The sequence below is a fragment of the Capricornis sumatraensis genome, chromosome 9 (genome assembly GCF_032405125.1).
Source record: "Capricornis sumatraensis isolate serow.1 chromosome 9, serow.2, whole genome shotgun sequence".
Taxonomy (NCBI): domain Eukaryota; kingdom Metazoa; phylum Chordata; class Mammalia; order Artiodactyla; family Bovidae; genus Capricornis; species Capricornis sumatraensis.
This window is the reverse complement of record NC_091077.1, coordinates 93,817,921-93,833,374: the sequence shown is the minus strand read 5'-3', so window position 1 is coordinate 93,833,374 and position 15,454 is coordinate 93,817,921. Positions and strand designations below refer to the sequence as shown.

General features: G+C 37.1%; 1 protein-coding gene across 4 annotated transcripts in view; it reads left to right on the top strand.

Moving 5' to 3' along the window:
• MCTP1 (multiple C2 and transmembrane domain containing 1) overlaps nt 1-15,454 on the top strand; it is a 559,548-nt gene that overhangs the window by 71,577 nt on the left and 472,517 nt on the right. The window lies entirely within an intron of this gene.

The window sequence follows — 15,454 nt, the reverse complement described above, 5'->3', positions numbered from 1 at the left end:
AGTCTGAGATGGCAGCAGTGAGCATATATCTGTGGCCTTATGTGAAAGTGAATTTATCTTTTGAAAGTTTTACTGTGCATGCCTTCAATCATGGGTTCCACTGGGGCTGTATGTATATAAGCTGGGCATCTGCTAGTCATGTACCCTTCGGGTACTCAATAAAAATGCTAACTGCAAAGAGTTGAATTCCTCTCTTTTTATGCTGTCTTTCTCTTCCAGAGATAGCTTGAGGAGAGATGATACTGGCTGCCCTCCTGTACTTACTAATGATAGCAATTTAGGGATGAAGCCTTTGAAAAGCTTGGCATGTAAGACAAGAGGGAACAGTTACACAGTTTAGACTGAAAAGACAATAAGTATATGTTTGCTTGCTGCCAGATTATCCATCAGCTTAACACAACTCTGCAGTTTCTTACTTTGGTCTGACAGCAGATTTATAACAAGAAATTACAATTTGCCGTCTCACTTTCCAGTGTGTGTGACCCGTGTCTTTTGTAAATGGCTGCTTTGGGAAGTGCTCTTATGATGGAGGGTGTTTTGACATCTGCTGGATTTTCCTCTAAATGCCTTAGGAGAAACTCATGTAGACATCTCTGTAGGGCCATCCCAGCAGGTTCCTGTTAGGACTGGGAGTCTCACTCTCCTCTGAGCTGGAGAAATGCCAGTAGAACGCAGTATCCGAGGAATAATGCCAAGAAAATATTATCATTATGGGTAGCTGTGGAAAAAGGACAGCCTACAGGATGGGGTAGTTTCTTAGTAAATCTCTGGGAAGTAGGGGAATGACTTTCCCAGCTCTAGTTCCTTGGAGCCAAGCCCAGACTTCCTATGGACAAATCATAGTGAGAATTCCTGGCAACCTAGCGGTGTCTCCAATTATGCCGGAACAACCTTACAGAGACATCTATGAATAGGAAAGATTGACACAAGGGCATTGACAAAGTCACAGCTCTTTTTTTAGATTACAGTTAGTATATATAATTATAACTGGAAAAGGTATCGCCATCATAGGCTCCCTTAGAGTAGTATGGAAAAAAATGTTTATAACAAATGCCAAACAAAGATTAAAGAGTTAATTTATCAGTAATTTGTTTCCATTTAAATCAAAGAAGGTAAACTCTTGTTTTATCAAGTTGAGAACTGTATTAATTATATTAAATTATATACAATCTATCAAATTAAATATAGTAATTTATTTAAAATATTGAATTTCAAAGAAATCAAGAAAATATTGAATCATTCCCCAATTTTTTCTCTTCAATTATATAAAGGTTTTTGTTTGTGTTTTGTTTTGTTTTTTGATTCCTAAGATATTAGAAGTGCACACAGGCTAATATTAGTCAAGTATTCAAGGTGTTGAGGAACTCTCAGTGTATGACCTCCTTTATTTATGAATAAATATTGTAAGCATATAGAAGTTCAAATTTGGGGTATTGAGGATGGTCACTGTTGATTGGATGAAGTTGGGACTAATATGCCCCCAAACTGCTGCTGGGTCAGACCTGAATAGAGACCTTGGCAACAAGCTAATGGTGGATTATCCCTGCCATTTGCCTCAAACATTTTTCAAAGGATCCTTCAATTATCCTTGAAAAATCAGCACCAGTGTGGGGATTGGTTCTCTTATTCAGAGAACTAAATTAAATCTGAGGCAATTTTAATTATTACCAAAGACTCTGTTCCATTGCTTTGAACTTCTTGCTTTCCTTTGTTTTTATCAAATGATAGCTGATATTCCTGGAAGGCTATGTAAAAGCACTCCTGAGCTTTGACTTTGAATTCCAATGTAGAAACCCTATTTAAGTGCAAGTGTGTCGGTGGAGAAACTAGTTGATTAGCATCTGAGTTGCCCTTCCTCAGCTCTCTAAGAAAATCACACTGAAAATAAACAGAACATTCAAAATAGCTTCACTAACTTAGGGGAAGATGCAGGTAGTTTTTGCTGACTTCAGTTCAGTTCAGTCGCTCAGTCGTGTCCGACTCTTTGCGACCCCATGGACTGCAGCACGCCAGGCCTCCCTGTCCTTCACCAACTCCTGGAGTTCACTCAAACTCATGTCCATTGAGTCGGTGATGCCATCCAATCATCTTGTCCTCTGTCGTCCCTTTCTCCTCCTGCCTTCAATCTTTCCCAGCATCAGGGTCTTTTCAAGTGAGTCAATTCTTTGCCTACTCTATTCTAACAGATGTTTAAGTAAGAAGGGCTTTCTCCATAAAACAGAAACAGTCTCATCCCTCCCCACGCCCCCAATATGTGATGTCCAAAAAATTTGTCTGGGTTTTTCATACCTTCTTACGGAAAGCCCAAATGAATGTTTTGGCCAACCCAATAAAACAGTGCCTTAGACATTTAAAAAATTAATGAGGAGATAGATGGTTGCTGACTCAAGGATTTCAGTGTCTATAGTCTGAATCTTTTGCCATTTTCTTTGTGGTCTTCTTGTGGTTACAAGATAGATGCTCCATCTCCAACATCACATCCATTTTCTAGGCAGAAGAAAAGGGAGGACAAAAGCTAAGTCAGCATGAGTTTACTCAACACTTTTCAACTGTTCAGTCTGTCTCATTGGCCAGAATTATATTTCACAGTATGTTTTCTCTACCAGAGAAGCTGGTTATTGTTTTCTCTATGAGAACATCACTATGCTTCACTCTCCAAATTGATACTCTCTTAAGAAGGAAGATGGAAGAGATAAAAATTAGCCTGCTACAAATACTCCTCATTAATGTCACCTCACGTAATTCTCAGATCTATTCATTTTTCTGTATTTCCATTTGCATGATGTTTAACAATTGAGAAATATATCAGTTAATTGGATTAATCAAGGAGGATATAAGGGAGATGGTGAGACTTAAAGATAAGTCTTGAAGTTTAATAATTTTGAGAAAAAAGTCGGGATAGAAACTCCTAGCAGAAGGAAAGAAGGGATAGAAGCCCCAAGATAGAAATGATTATAATACACATGAGTATGGTTATGATTATGGGCAAAGAGTCTATTAGGAAATTAGACATGCTTGACCTGAGATGTTTGGAAATTCTTGTAGCTGTTTCTCTAAAAAGAATGGATGGAGAGAACTAAGTCAGATATTCAGATCTGATTTGTTGTACATAGGAATATGGAGAGGCAATAGTCCAGGTGAAGCTCTAATCCTTAAAATCTGAAAACGAAAAAACAATTCCTATCTAAATGTAGCCTCTGCCAATATCTATTTAATATGCATTTTTAAATTCAATTGGCTACCATTTTTGAGGCTACCTTGAATTTTCTGGTTTTAGGGTAATTTACATATCATTTCCTTCCAAGAACCATAGGAAGTACTCATACATTTGCAGAATCAAATTACACTGAATTATGCCCTACTCACCAGGACTACCGGGAATGGCCCATAGCTCCTATTGAAGGGTCAGGCCAAAGCTGCCATGTTGGTTCCTCAAGACATGTCTTTTTTCATAGAGGAAGCTCTTTCAAAGCAGATGAGTTGGGCCAAATGTATTTGCTCTTGATAATTTAAGCTAAAGGTTTTTGAGAGTCTTAATACTTTAGCTCCTCTCAGAGATAAAACTACCAGGTCACATGGAAATGGAGTCATTGACAACCAGGTCCAAGTGATCAAAGGGAGCAGAGGCCATAAACCAGGAATAAGCAGAGGAAGCTGTTTTGCATGGTGACAAAGTATAAGGAGAAGCAAATGGTAAGAGATCATCATTCCAAAGACATCAAAGTTTCCAGTTGTCAGGTTTGGCTTGATATCACTTTTCTTTCCATGAATATCTACAGTGTCCCTTAGACTGGTATGTATGGGTTTCTCCTCCTTGTTATCAGTTATGCCTAATAAGGACAGAAATATACTTAGATAATAGTCATTTATATACCAATTGGAGGGATGATATTGCATTGGAAAGGAAGGCACTATTAACACATTATATCTTTTATATGACAGTATAAAAATTGGAGCAGCCACATTCCAACCATTTTATTCTTACATGGTAAACACCATTACTCATTTTTGAAAATTGTAAAGTTGATAGTGAAATATTTTTAAAAATGAAAGTCTGTGTCATCTCTGAATTAATGCAGATTGTCTTAATCTATTATTAGGTACTAGTCCAATTAATTATCACAATTCATCCAATTGTAGAAATTCTAATAACATAGGATAGGAAGGATATAAGTGGATTTTCCACAATTTTAATGGGAAAATCAGAAGGTTCTACAAGGGCCATTCAAAAGTCTGTTTAGTAAAATCCACAAATCCATAGTTAGAAGCTACCCTGATAGCTCAGTTGGTAAAGAATCTGCTTGCAGTGCAGGAGACCCCAGTTTGATTCCTGGGTTGGGAGGATCCACAGGAGAAAGGCTAGGCTACACTCCTGTATTCTGGCCTGGAGAATTCCATGGACTCTGTAGTCCATGGGGTCGCCAAGAGTGAGACACGACTGAGCGACTTTCACTTTCACTTCCTTTTTCCCTGTTGTGACACTTCTGGTCTTGCCACAGATATTGCACTCACCTCCTTGATTTGTTGGATGAGAATTACCTAATGAGTCCAACTTGACCTTAAGTGGTTCATCAGAGAGAATCCAGGGATGCTATAGAGCAAGTGCTGATGACTGGATAATGTATAGCCACCACAGCTGTTTCAGCAGCTGCCTGAGATGAAGAATGAAGGTCAGGAGACCACAGCATGTGTTAAAAGAAATGCCAGCCTCAGAGTCATATAATTTTACTTGGTGTAGTTTGATCCTGTGGAAGTCCTCTCTAATAGGAATAAATTGGATTAAATTGGAATAAAGGTATTTAGAAGGAAAGGACTTGTTTTGAATTCTGATTAATTTTGGAGATCTTTCCTTGGAGGGTCTGATTATTGTCTATGCTAACCTAGTCCCATGTCTGAATCAGGGGCCTTGGAAAGGTGACATTATAAAGAGCAGGGTGAGTGGATGCAAACCTCCAGCATTCCACCTCTTAACACACTGGAGAAATTTTATCTGGGGGGAGAAGAGCAAGAAATGAGGCAGAGTGAAGGACCTAGGGCGGAGAGCGCCTCGAGGTGCAGTTCAGGGAGATGGGGAATTAGTGACAAAACCCTTTTATTTCTCCCTCCTCCCGTTGTGCTTTGCTTGTTTTGCTAATGAGAGACGCTGAGTCCTGGTGCGTTGAGTGTCTTCGATAAATCAGGCTTTGTTTCAGGCGCTTCATGCCCAGGCTCTGACCAATCCCACAAGTGTCCTAGGAAACCTTAGATAAAAGCATAGCGAAGTGGTCCTTGGTAGTTTAATTAGTGTGGACTCTAAACTTCTTAGTGAAAATTCACTCAGGTGACTGTGGAATCAGAAAAGAAATATCCATTAGGAGGACTTAGAAATAACATGTAGAGAAGTTGTCATTTCCTGTGTCTGTGTACATACGTTTTTAATTATATTGAATTTATTTTTTGTTTTCCAAGTATATCTTTTTTCAAAGAGAGGCAGAGAAAGAGTGAATTTCTGAAAAGCTGGACGCTTGGAAATTATTGTTAGAGGACACTAGCAAGCATGGTGGCTTTATAAGAATCATCAACCCTATATTACAAGTGGTTCTCAGATTGTAGTTCCAGCATTTTATTTGTGAATCCAGTATATTGCCTGCATCCTAGAGGGCTTAACTGTTGATAATTAGTGTTATGTCATAGGAGTTCTAACTTTGTATCAATGGATGGATATATGTAATATCCCTTTGTGTGTAATGTGAATGAATTATTTAGTTATAGGAATTAGTAGTTTGTTTAGTCTGTTTGCTTTGAGAAGAGGGGACACTTATCTTCTCTTGGGAGAGATCAAATTTCTCTCCTAGTCTGTATTATTATAAATCTTTTTTTTAGTAGTAGTAACAGGTAAATCACATTACTCATTTGTATTAAGTAGTATGCTCTTAAAACTTATAAGAACTTTATTGGAGAGTCTCAGCTATTTTATTAAGATTTATTGTAATTTATTAGACATAAATTATTGTGTGATGATTATTTCCCTTAGAAGTAATATATGAAGTAATATATTGTTTCACTTGTTTCCACTCTGTTTTATCATTTTTATTGTCTTTAGTTTCATTAAGTGTTCTGAAATAATTCTGAAAAACTTACTGTGTTTTGTTGAGGGAATTAATTATGCACCAAGAAAATCTATTTTTATATTACAGAGCAGATATTCTAGTTATTGGCATTGAGAGAAATTTATGTATATTTAGATTTCTTTTTAATAGGAAAATGAGGTTGGTTTCCCATGTAAAGAGTTGAATTATTATATGTGAGAAAATCATTATATAACACTTTGTTATTTCATGTTATGTTTATGTCATATGTTATTTGGAAAGTGGGCAAGTAAATGAGTAACATATTATTTTTCTGACAAAATTTTAAAAGTGAAGATAATCCCAAACCTATGAACTCTGTGCAATTCACAGAAAACTCTGCTGTGAAATTACAATAGATAATCAAATGTAAATTACTTAATTGGAGAGTTTTTCTCTGGTGAGTAATTAGTAGACATAATTGAGGAGCTCAATGACTGAAAGGAAATTTATGGAATTAATGCCAGTGATATCTCAGAAATTCATAAATTTGATTTCTTAATAAGGGAATTAGCATGATTTTTTTTCACTTTTTGTATGGTAATACTTTATAATTTGATAAAACAGAGGGTTTTGATTCTCCAATGGCCGCAAACTAATGGCAGTTAGTCCTTCCTCCCATCAAACTGGCATAAATTAAATTTATCTACATTTGAAAGTCAAGCATCTAAAGGACAGGATGTTCTTGTTTGATACTTTATGCTCTCTCATTTTCAGCCACTGCTAAGATATTTTCTTGTGCTCTTTTGGCAAAGGAAGAAGTCAGCTTAGCAGGACTTTTTTTTTTTAACCTCATTTTATTCTTTGAAAAAATCCTTAGTATTTTGCAGCATTAAAGAGGCAAAAATGGAAAAATTTTATTTCACTTATATAGGGTCTGTGAAAATAGTAGGTCTGGAAAATAGCCCGTAGCACACAGAAGTTGCAAGTCATTGAGGGAAATTGAGCCAAGGGAGTCAGACTTCTAGTTTCTACTGATCAGAGCTGAGAGTCATGGTTAGGAACTTTAAATAGAAACAGCATCCTGCTGATTTTCTTTTACCCCCTCAAGCTACTCCCTCAACCTCATGTATTCCTTATAGAGTTCATTGTGATTATTTGAGGATCTAAAACTAGAACAAAGATGGCTATGTCTTTTTGTGTATGTGTGTGCTGTAATAAAAAAAATGAGAGAGATGAAGCAATTTTATTGTTTATTAACTATAATCTTAAGAGTTAAGATTTCTATAATCTTAAGAATTTTTCTTAAATATGCTTACTTCTTTATAACTTCTACAATAGGCATGGTATCTGGCAAGAAAGGTAAAAAGTACAGTTTGGGGGGGGCTAAAAGTTAATTTTATGCCGTATATTATATACTGTTAGTGTAATACACTTTATTTTTTTTACTTTAAATGCTTTTCTCTTGATGATGCCACAATTCCATAAACACTTGTGAGGCATTTATATGCTAAGAGCTGTGGGTAATTAAAAAAATGGGAGATAGTGATTTAGCAGGGAAAAATGACTATTTTTGTTGCTTGTAGTATGAGTAAGTACGTATAAAATGGATAAGAGAGGTAAAACAAAATAGAACTGTTAAGAAACATAGCATTAATTTTGATTGAGACTTTGGAGTAGAGCTGATATTAATAGAAGGTTCCTAGAGGGAATAATGTCTAAACAAGACCTTGAAAGATAATTAGGACTGGGGTGGGAACATTCCAAGGTTGGTGGTGAGGTGGCCTAACATGAGTTAAGGTGTAGGCATTGATGAGTCTTAGTTATGTTCGGAGACATTTTTCAGTTCAGTTCAGTCGCTCAGTCGTGTCCGACTCTTTGCAACCCCATGAACCGCAGCACGCCAGGCCTCCCTGTCCATCACCAACTCCTGGAGTCTACCCAAACCCATGTCCATTGAGTCAGTGATGCCATCCAGCCATCTCATCCTCTGTTGTCCCCTTCTCCTCCTGCCTTCAATCTTCCCCAGCATCAGGGTCTTTTCAAATGAGTCAGCTCTTCACATCAGGTGGCCAAAGTATTGGAGTTTCAGCTTCAACATCAGTCCTTCCAATGAACACCCAGGAATGATCTCCTTTAGGATGGACTGGTTGTATCTCCTTACAGTCCAAGGGACTCTCAAGAGTCTTCTCCAACACCACAGTTCAAAAGCATCAGTTGTTTGGCATTCAGCTTTCTTTATAGTCCAACTCTCACATTCAAATATGACCACTGGAAAAACCATAGCCTTGACTACACGGACCTTAGTTGGCAAGGTAGTGTCTCTGCTTTTTAATATGCTGTCTAGGTTGGTCATAACTTTCCTTCCAAGGAGTAACCATCTTTTAATTTCATTGCTGCAATCGCTACTGCAATCACTACTGGAATGGGTAGCTATTTCTTTTTCCAGAGGATCTTCCTGAGCCAGGAATTGAACCTGGGTCTCCTACATTTCAAGCAGATTCTTTACCATCCGAGCCACCAGGGAAACCCATTTTGTATTGAGGAATAGCCAATTAACAATGATGAGCTAGTTTCGGGTGAATAGCAAAGGGACTCAGCCATACATGTACATGTATCCATTCTCCCCCAAGCTCCTCTCCTATCCAGGCTGTAAATTTTTTTTTAAAGAAAAGAAATTATAATACAGCTTATAACAGGTATGAACTGTTATAAGACTGTTTCATTGAGATATAATTCACATGCCATAAAATTCACTCATTTTAAATGTACAGTTCAGTGATTTCAGTATACTCATAGAATTGTCCAGCTGTCATCACAATTTGGGAACATTTTCATCACCCCACCCCAAATAAATTTCATATCCATTTACCACTCACTATCAATAGCAGAGACATTACTTTGCCGACTAAGGTCCGTCTAGTCAAGGCTATGGTTTTTCCTGTGGTCATGTATGGATATGAGAGTTGGACTGTGAAGAAGGCTGAGCGCCGAAGAATTGATGCTTTTGGACTGTGGTGTTGGAGAAGACTCTTGAGAGTCCCTTGGACTGCAAGGAGACCCAACCAGTCCATTCTGAAGGAGATCAACCCTGGGATTTCTTTGGAAGGAATGATGGTAAAGCTGAAACTCCAGTACTTTGGCCACCTCATGCAAAGAGTTGACTCATTGGAAAAGACTTTGATGCTGGGAGGGATTGGGGGCAGGAGGAGAAGGGGACGACGGAGGATGAGACGGCTGGATGGCATCACTGACTGGATGGACGTGAGTCTGAGTGAACTCCGGGAATTGGTGATGAACAGGGAGGCCTGGCGTGCTGCGATTCATGGGGTCGGAAAGAGTCGGACATGACTGAGCAACTGAACTGAACCGAACTGATCAATTTCTTTCCAGTCTCCTGAGTCCTAGGCAACCACTAAATCTACTTTCTGTCAGTATAGATTTTCCTGTTGTTAACAGGTCATTTTATACAAATGGAATTATACAATATGTAGTCTTTTGTGTCTGACTTCTTTCACTGAGCATGACTTTTTCAAGGTTCATCCATGTGTTAGCATATATCAATGCTTCATTTATTTTTATTGCCAAATAACATTACTGTATATGAATTTACCACATTTACTGATTTATTAATTAATGGGATTTTCACTTTTTGGCTACTATGAATAATGATTTTGTGAACACATGTGTTCATTTATACTCATGTTCTCATTTCTCTTGGGTATATAACTAGGAGTGGAATTGCTGGGTCATATGGTAAACTCTATGTTTAAACTTTCAAGGAATTCCTGGATTATTACCCAAACTTGATACACTCTTTTGCATTCCCACAGGTAGCTTATGGATTCCAGTTTCTCCGCATCATTGCCAACACTTGTTATTATCTGTCTTCTTGATTATAGTCATTTTGGTGGTGGGAAATTACTAGTGGTTTTGATTTGCATTTTCCTGGTAAATATAGTGTTGAGCATCTTTTCATGTGCTTATTGGCCATTTGTGTATCTTCTTTAAAGAAATGTCTGTTAGATCGTTTACTTGTTTCTCATTGGCCCATTTGTCTTTTTGTTAGTTTTTATTATTGAATTCTAAGAGTTTTTCATGTATTCTAGACACAAGTCCTGTATCAAACATACAATTTGTGAATATTTTTCCTATTCTGTGGGAATATCTTGTTACTTTTATGATGGTATCTTTGGAAACACAAATTATTTAAATTTAAAGTACAATTATTTTTTTCTTTCATTGCTTATGCTTTTAATGTTCTATCTAAGAAACCATCCCTAATATTAGGTCATGAATATTTACACCTATGTTTTCTTCTAGGAGTTTCATGGTTCTAGCTTTTATATTTAAGAATTTGAAGCTGCTGCCGTCACCCTCTGCAATGGCCCATACTCTATCTGTTGAGTGTGTTTCTCTCTGAATAAATCCACTTCTTACCTATCAAAAAATTATAATTTTGTGAGGTAGGGGTAAAATTTCATTCTTTTGTAAGTGGATATCTAGTTGTCTCAGCACCATTTACTGAATAGACTATTTCCCCCCCCCTTTTTAAATTTTCTTGGCACTCTCATAAATAATTAACAGATCATCATTGCCAGGTTTATCTCTAGACTATTCCATTCATCTTTATTTCTGTTGTCATAATGGTATCACACTATCTTGATTACTGTATCTTGTAGTAAAGTTTTGAAATTAGGAAGTGCGAGTACTTTGTTTCTTTTTTTCAAAATTGTTTTGGATATTCTGATTTCTTTGAAATTCCACATTAATTTTAGGGTTAGCTTATCAATTTTTGCAAAGATGCTAACTGGGACTCTGATACAAATAGTATTGAATCTATATATAATTGGGGAGTATTACATTTTAACAATATTAAAGCTTCTGATCCATGAATGTGGATATTTTTCCATTCATTGAAGTCTTCTTAATTTGAAATTTAATTCCTAAATTTAAAAACTTGATGCTATTGTAAATGGAATTGTTTTATTGCATTTTCAGTTTGCTCGTTGCTACTTTATATACAATTGATTTTTTGTGTATTAATTTTGTATCTTGCAACCTTGCTAAATTTATTAATTCAAATAGTTTGGTAGTGAGTTCATTAGGGTTTTGTGTATTCAAGATTATGTCATCTGGAAATTCAGATTGTTTTGCTTCTTCCTTTCCAATCTGGATGATTTTATTTTCTTGTTAGTTGTCCTGGAAAGAAGCTCCAATGGAATGTTGAATAGAAGTGAAGAAGACATTCTTGCTTGTTCCTAGTCTCAGGGGACAGTATTGTCTTTCACCATTAAGTATGATGCTGGCTATGGGTTTTCCATAGCCTTTAACCATGGCAAAGATGTTCCCTTTTCATCTTAGTTTGTTGAGGGATTCTTTGCTTTCTCTGCTTGGAATACCCTTTCTTTTCTCTCCTACCTGGTGAATACCCTTATATTTTCTAAGACCAGCTTAAATGTCTCCACTCAACAGAGCTGATCATTTCCCTTTTTCCTCTTCTGGCTTTAGGGTTGTAAGTCCAACAAGAATGGAAACAAATGACTTTGAGTCACTTTAAAAAAGCCTTTTCTAATTTGGAAAATATCCGATTATTAATTCAGGGCATTAAGAACACAGCCCCCACAGATCATTCCACTTAACCTGCCATGGGACTGATTTTCAGGCAGAAAGCTCGCACAGTGAATTTGCATAAACAGGAATACATTTTCAAGGTACAAATTGATGCACATCTGTCTGCATAGTTAATAATCCATGCATTTACAAAAATCTAATAAAAATGTGTCCTGAATATGAAAGATCTAAAATGATAAGTATTGAATATCCTGCAATAGAAAAGAGGTTGTGAGCTATCTGATCCAGTGAAATGAATTTTTCATTAAAATGGCACATTAATTGAGAGCTCAAGATCAATGACTTTTACTTATATATACATTAAGTCACAATTCACTTTTCTTTTGAAATAGTGGAAGCATTGAGTTTTTCCTCCCCTTGAGCAAATTAGGTTTTAGCTTGTTTTGCTGGCTTTCTTTCACATATTTACTTACTAGCCAATTAGTTTATACAATTAATTAAATGTTCATTTATAGTAAGTTCTATAGGAGGTATGAATAAAAGCAATCCCTGTTCTGCAGGAATTCATTGTATTAGAGAAATTAAAATAATATCATATGAAGTAGTTGATACAGAGTTTTAGTTCAAGATGGCAGCCTCAGTACATGTGTCAGCTTCCTTTTGTCCCAACACATGTACACACGTGTCAGACATACATACCCATACAAAGGGGAGGCAAACTGGGAAAATGGATTTATGCAATCATAGAAGAAATCTAAGCCTGTTATTAATACCAAGTGTAGTCTGTGATTCATAAAGATAAATAGATGCAAGATATTATCAGATGTTTAAGAAAAACCAGCAAAATGAAAGATGAACAAATAAAGATGACTCAGTTCAGTTCAGTTGCTCAGTTGTGTCCTATTATTTGCAACCCCATGGACTGCAGCATGCCAGGCTTCCCTGTCCATCACCAACTCCTGGAGTTTACTCAAACCCATGTCCATCGATTCGGTGATGCCATCCAACCATCTCATCCTCTGTCGTCCCCTTTTCTTCCTCCCTTCTATCTTTCCCAGCATCAGGGTCTTTTCTGATGAGTCGACTCTTCGCATCAGGTGGCCAAGGTATTGGAGTTTCAGCTTCAGCATCAGTCCTTCCAATGTATATCCAGGACTGATCTCCTTTAGGATGGACTGGTTGGATCTCCTTGAAGTCCAAGGAACTCTCAAGAATCTTCTCCAATATTACAAAAGCATCAGTTCTTCAGTGCCCAGCTTTCTTTATAGTCCAGCTCTAACATCCATACATGACTACTGGAGAAACCATAGCTTTGACTAGATGGACCTTTGTCGGCAAAGTAATGTCTCTGCTTTTTAATATGCTATCTAGGTTGGTCATAGCTTTTCTTCCAAGGAGCAAACGTCTTTTAATTTCATGGCTGCAGTCACCATCTGCAGTGATTTTGGAGCCCCCCAAAATAAAGTCTGTCACTGTTTCCATTGTTTCTCCATCTATTTGCCATGAAGTTATGGGACTGGATGCCATGATCTTAGTTTTTTGAATGTTGAGTTTTATGCCAACTTTTTCACTCTCCTCTTTCACTTTCACCAAGAGGCTCTTTAGTTCCTCTTCACTTTCTGCCACAAGGGCAGCATCATCTGTATATCTGAGGTTATTGATATTTCTCCCAGCAATCTTGATTCCAGTTTGTGCTTCATCCAGCCTAGAATTTCTCATGATATACTCTGTGTATAAGTTAAATAAGCAGGGTGACAATATATAGCCTTGATGTACTCCTTTTCCTATTTGGAACCAGTCTGTTGTTCCATGTCTGGTTCTATCTGTTGCTTTTTGGCCTGCATACAGGTTTCTCAGGAGGCAGGTAAGGTGGTCTGGTATTCCTGTCTCCTGAAGAATTTTGCACAGTTTGTTGTGATCCACACAATCAAAGGCTTTAGCATAGTCAATAAAGCAGAAGTAGATGTTTCTTTGGAGCTCTCTTGCTTTTTTGATGATCCAACAGATGTTGGCAATTTGATCTCTGGAGACTGCTTTTTCTAAATCCAGCTTGAACATCTGGACGTTCACAGTTCATATACTATTGAACAGTATGAAACGGCAAAAAGATAGAGATGATTCCAGACCCTAAAATAACAAAATAGAAATTAAAATTTTTAAGTTGATATCTTTAGGAAGATTCTTTTTTGCACCCCTAAATTAAGGCAAACATGGTAAAATGAACAATAAAATTTAAGAATATAATCTTGGAAATTAAGTGTATAGTGATAAATTTTAATAAAGTTTGAGTTGACTAAATCACAAGATGCTTGTAGTTAAAAATAAAGTAAGAATCTGAAAGGTACAGTGAAGGAAACTGTGTTAATTTCTTGGTGGTGGTGCTGCTGCTGCTAAGTCACATCAGTCGTGTCCGACTCCGTGCAACCCCATAGACAGCAGCCCACCAGACTCCCCCATCCCTGGGATTCTCCAGGCAAGAACACTGGAGTGGGTTGCCATTTCCTTCTCCAATGCACGGAAGTGAAAAGTGAAAGTGAAGTTGCTCAGTGTGTCCAGTGCTAAAACAACTGAATTTATATTCTTGCAGTTCTGGAGGCTAGAAGTACAAAATCAAGGTATCAGCGGGACTGAAGACTTTGAGGGAATATCTGCTCCATGCTTCTCTCCCAGCGTGGTGCCTGCTCGTGATCCTTGGCATTCCCTGGCTTGTCGATCTATCATTACAATCTGTGGGTCAGGACACACTGTGTGTCAGTGCATATATTTCTCTCCTCTTCTAACTACTTAGGGCTTCCTATCTAGTGCTCTTTAATTACATCTTCAAAGGCCTTTTTGCCATATAAGGTCATATTCTGAAATTCGATATGGCCATATCCTTTGAGGGCCACTCTTCTGTTCATCATAGAAACATACCACAGAAATGGAAAATAGAGGATGAAAGTCTTTAAGGACACACAGAATAAATCTAGTTGGAGGTACCATTCAAGATATTTAACCACTGATATGGCCTAGGCATAGACTTATCAAATGAAAGCTATTCAGTTAGAATTGGTGCTAACTGAACATTAGCTCAGGATTCCAAAGCAGAGAAAAGGGCAGTGAAACACAGGAAATAATCAAAGACAAAGTAGGGAAAAATTTATTCAGGTTTAAGAAAGGTTAATTCTTAATTTTGAAAAAGTCTGGTAAGTACGTCAAGTAAAATAAATGAAAAACATCCTAGGAGAACATAATTTGAATTTTTCTAGGGGAAATCCCATTCCTCCAAGAATAAGAGAAAATCTGAAAAGTTGCCAGTGAAAATAAATGTTTTATTTACATAGCAATGTTAGAAATACAAATTAGTTTTTTAATCCTAATTCTAGATGCTAGATCACAAAATAGCAATATCTTCAACTAAATATCAGAAAATAATAGGGAAAAAAAACAGCAATAAAGAAACTTCATATTCATGGTTTCTGGGAATTGAAACTGGAGTAGATGGTGGGGAGAACACTCTTTATTTTCATTTGCTTCCCTTTTGCACCTTTTTTAAAAAAGACTGATTTTAGGTTCACAGCAAATTTGAGTGGAAGGTGCAGAGATTTTCAGTATACAAGTTTCCCCCACTACCTAGAAGTAGAGCGTTCCCGTGAAACCCTTCCAAAGAAACTGTTACCTTAGGACACATGTTCCTGATGGATGCACAAAGTAAATCAAGAGAAAATCCAGATGTTCACAGACATTGTTCAGAGCTGTGATGGCTTGATGTTGAAATGCGACGTAGTTCTCAGGGAAGGAGCTTGGAGGTGTCACTTCTGTTGCTCAAGGTACCAGCTGCCTTTGTAACATCT